At 58.3% G+C, this 4,645-nt stretch overlaps 1 pseudogene; it reads right to left on the bottom strand.

Annotated features, from left to right (window-relative positions):
• Positions 1-465: 465 nt before the first annotated feature.
• LOC119464062 (DNA (cytosine-5)-methyltransferase 1-like) lies at positions 466-4,211 on the bottom strand (annotated as a pseudogene).
• Positions 4,212-4,645: the final 434 nt, after the last annotated feature.

Genomic DNA, 4,645 nt, shown 5'->3' with positions numbered 1-4,645 from the left:
GAAACTTTTACACATGAAACATTAGTTGTTTGAAACATGACACAATGGTAAAACACAATTTCTACTCAACCGTACAGCGATCCCGCAGCTTTGCCAAGCGTGACAACAATCTAAACGGAATTACAACCTCAGCAACAAGCTCTTATTAAGTACTGATAGTTGGAACTCGCATGGCTCTAATGAATGCTCCCGCTGGGAAGACCACTGTCGGAAAACTTCGTAAGGTCGCGCACTCAAGCTACGACACGCAGAAACGCCAAAAGCACTGATAAGAGCGAAGTAGTTCGTTGTACTTTTACTGACTTGATACTTTTAAACAGAACATGCTGAAAGTACCCACTATCTTTGCACTTAAACAATATATATCATGGGCTTTCTTTATTTTAGGCGCATAAAAAATAGTGATGTAATATCATCATATACATTGCAACAGCAAATTACCTTTCCAACACAACAGTCGCCTTCAGTGTGCCTTACCGTTTCTTACAGACGGGAAGAGGCCATAAGGTAATATCTAAACGCATAATTAATGCTACAAACGGACAGAAATTTCACACTCAGTGTATAAAGGCAGTCTAGCAAAGGCACACTTTTCCTCGGAGATGAAAATGCGACTCTCCGTGGATTAAAAACAGCAAATAGAAACACACAGCGGCCGAACCGCATGTGACAATCTAAAGACGGTGAGCACCAAAAAACGTACATTTTCCAGAGTTTGGGAGCCATATCCTCCCCAAAGGCACACTCGATCGTCACGTTCCAGCGCAATAGTGTCAGTTGTCCTTTTCGTCCGCTAGGCACTTGAGGATTTCGCGTCCGATAGCCCGCGCCATGGGCGGCGGCACGGCGTTGCCGACTTGCCGGTGCCTGTCCAGGATGGTGCCGAAGAAGCGGTAAGTGTCAGGGAACCCCTGTGACCTAGCACACTCCCGCACGCTCACGACGCGGTGCTGCTCGGGGTGCAGGACTCGGCCCTGCTTGCCCATCGGCTTCGGGTTGGTCACGGTGGTGCTGAAGAACCCGTCCCACTCGAGTCGACCGTACAGCCCTGCCCAGTGGTTGTGCCGGTTGGCCGTGTGCGGCAGGCACCACGGAATCAGCGTGTTGTCTTGTCGGCACAGCGGGTCGCACGGCTTGTCCGAGGCACAGGGGCAGACCCCGCGGAGGGCACCAGTCGACGACTTGCCGTTGTTGGCGTCGTGGTGCGTGTAGCGCAGCTTCTTGGTGTACGTAACGCCGTCCGAGAGCCGCATGACGGTGTTGGGCAGGTCGCGCCAGTCGGAGCCCGGGGCCAGGCGAATGTGCCGCATGCGGGCTTCGACCACGGGCGCCATCTCCTTGCACACGTGATCCCGCACCACCGCGCCACCGGCGCGGAGACCCTTCTGGAACGGGGCCGGGGCCTGGGCGCCGTACGGAATCTCGTCGAACTTGGCGCCGTTGCGGATCTCGGGCAGGTCCGAGATGGCGTCGCGGACGGTGATGGTCCTGAGCGGAGCGGACGACGACCACTTGCAATTGGACAGACACGTGCGGTCGTCCACCATTACGGTCAGCTGGCAGGCCCGAGGAGCGAACACGTGCTGCGGTTCCGGGTAGAGCGGAAGCTTTTCTCCCGGGGCAGCCGCCAGTATGATGGCTCTCCTGCGAGTCTGCGGCACTCCGTAGTTGCCGGCCTGAAGCACGCCGAAGGTGCACTGGTAACCCATGCTGATGAAGCAGCGCAGGGTCAGCTTGAGAACCATGCTGCGCTTGAACGAGACAAAGTTGCGCACGTTCTCGAGCAAGAAGAAGCGCGGCTGGTAGTACTCGCAGTAGCTCAGGTACGAGGCGATGAGCGAGTTCTTGAACTGGGAGTATTGCCTCGAGGTTGAAGCGGTTCATGCCGCTGAAGCCCTGGCACGGAGGTCCGCAGCCGAGCAGCTCGACGTCTCCCTTCTGCGGCAGCGTCTGCCCACGCTCATTGACGGTCTCACCGTCCATGACCAGGCGCAAGAGACGATTGCAGTCGTCGGTGAAGATGGTGGCGTCCGGGAAGTTCAGACGGAAGGCCGTGGCCGCGGGCTCTTCCCGTTCGATGGCCCAGCAGGACTCGCTGACACCGGCCTGGTGGAATCCCTCGAACAGGCCTCCGCAGCCCGCGAAGACGTCGAGACTGCGTAGCTTGCGCTGCGGCACGTAGTACTCTTCGGGCGGTTCGATGTTGACGGCTTTGCTCGAACTCTTGCGTTTCTTACCCTTGCCCTTGCCGAGACAACCCATCATGCGCGCCTTGGATGAAGGCTCCACGAAACTCTTGGCCTCGCTGTCGTACGCTTCGGTAAAGTAGAATCGGTGAGGGCCTCGGCGAAGATAGTCTTCGACGTCCTCAGCCAAATTTTCACCGTACACGACGTAGTACTTACCGCACACCTCATTCAGCCCGACGACAGCCTCTTCTTCGAAGTAGTACAAGAGGCAGAGGTCGGTGTCCAGCTTTGGCTGATGCGTGTTCTCGGAGCGGTAAAATTTCTTGACCCTCAGCTTGAACCTTTCGGGCTCGTTTTTGGCGTCGCCACTGCCTGATTTTCTATAAATGGATACGATCTTGCCTATCTTGAAGGGTTCGGGTACGTCGGTGTTCGATCCCTTGATGTACTCGGAACGTTTGCGGTAGTACTCTGGGTATATGTCCTCGTCCAGGTCTTCCTTTTTGGCGTTTCCCTTGTTCTTTCTCTTGAGCGGCTTGAAGTGAAACTGGAACGAATCCGGCTCCAGGAAGACACACTAGCCGACGCAGAACGACTTGCCCTGGAACGAGACGCTTGAATAGTAGAGTTTGCCGCCGTCTTCCTCAACGACCTCTCCCGGAACAGGAGTCTCCAGTTACTCCTGCGCTTCTGGTGACGACACGAGGTACAAGCTTGCGTCACGTCGCACTCCTCTGGACAAAACAGTTCGGGAGGGTCGACGAAGCGCGCGTGCTCCGGTTCGTAGGCCTTCTGGTAGAAGAACGACCTTCCGTCGTCGTCACCCTGCAGCACGCATTCGTCCTCCAAACTGTGCACGCCACCGCGAGGAGAACCAGTCCTGGGCTACGGGTTTGAGCACCACCATACAGAGGTTCTTCACTGTGCTGAGACTCTGGTTCTCGCATTCGTTGACGAGAAAGAGCTCGCGAGGATCGGAAGATTCGCCCAGCACGGTGTCCGAACCCCTCCAGAACCAGTGCGCGTGGAACCATCTTCTCGCCCGACGGAGTTTCATACATGTAGACAGTTCGGGCCACGTACAGCGGTGTACCGGGATCCGTGGGGGTGACAAGCACGAAGTCGCCCCATCGCAGCTCGTGGCCGTTGACCACGGCACGCGAGAAGTACGATTTCTTATTGAGCGTGGCGACCGGCTTGTCGTCAACCCAGCAGACGTGGCTGCCCCCGCACCGCGTCGTCTTGCGCGACGCAGGCGCGTCCGCCTGCGCGGCCTTGCGGTCGAGCTCGTCCTCCATCGTTTCCGTGTCGCCGTCGTCTTCCTGGAAGACCTTGTTGAGGCAGCGCCGCTCTATGCAACACTGCTTCTGCCTACCCGTGCCTCCAAACTTCACCATGTCCTTGCACGCCCTGCGCTTGCCGCAGTCGGCCGACTGGTACGCTTCGCAAACTCCGCACCGCTTGCAGCAGCCAGCGTTGGAAGCCTTATCGTCGATCTGACCGTGGAACAGCACCTCGAAGACGTCTCGTACGAGCCACTGTCGTAGCCAAAGTACAGACGGACTTCTCGGGCAACGCTTTGCGTCGACCGCGCCGCATCGCTCGCCGCTGACCCAACGTCACGCCAGCCAGGTTAACCAAGCTCCGCAGGCAGGGCGTCACGATCAGGTGTGCCTCGTCGTCGTCCACGGTAATGTCGAAACTCTGCACCTGGTCGATCACGAACTGGGCATTTCGAAGCAGCGCGTCCTCGGTGAACTGGCGAGCCCTGAGGCGGGGGCGTCAGCTCGAGTTTGTTGAGAAGGTCCTCGTACGTGGTGTTCGGCCTTCACGACTGTCTCGATCACCAACTTGCTCATATAGATCTTCTCCTTGATGGCGTCGATGGAAGGCGTGTACTGCTCGCTGGGGGCCATGAGCACGTATCGGCGTACGGAGTGGTGAATCCGATCACGGCGTTCTCGCCACCGTCGAAACCCGCGGCCACCAGGCGCCGATCGGTCCCATCGCCTTGCAGCATATGCCGTTCTTGGGGGAAGGGTCCTCGTCCTAAATGGGCTTCACGTACCCGCTGAAGTAGAGCTCCACATCGCGCTCGATCAGGCCGGCGTCGATGGGGCACAGGTGCGTGTGCCGGTCGTAGACGGCGAACTGCGTGAGCTTGTGCTGCGGCGTGTCCATCACGTCGACGCCGCCGTCTTCGACGGCGGCCTCGTTATCGAACACGCTCAACCGCGGGTCGGTAAGCGCCGAGAACTCGTCGACGGCGCCCGCCGGGTCACCCTCGAAACGCCGCAACTCGGCGGCGTCCAGCACCTGCCGACAGTCGGAGCAACGGTGTAGCTCGCCTCCGCGACGGCCGGTTTTTTGTTCTCGTTCTTGAGGCGCTTCGCCATCTGACTAAACAGCGCGATCAGGGTAGGCTGGCTGCCGCCGGCAGCATCGCCGGTGGAGCC

The sequence above is a fragment of the Dermacentor silvarum genome, chromosome 9, assembly GCF_013339745.2.
Source record: "Dermacentor silvarum isolate Dsil-2018 chromosome 9, BIME_Dsil_1.4, whole genome shotgun sequence".
Lineage (NCBI taxonomy): Eukaryota > Metazoa > Arthropoda > Arachnida > Ixodida > Ixodidae > Dermacentor > Dermacentor silvarum.
Note: the sequence above shows the minus strand (reverse complement) of the source record. Positions and strands in the feature narration are given on the sequence as shown.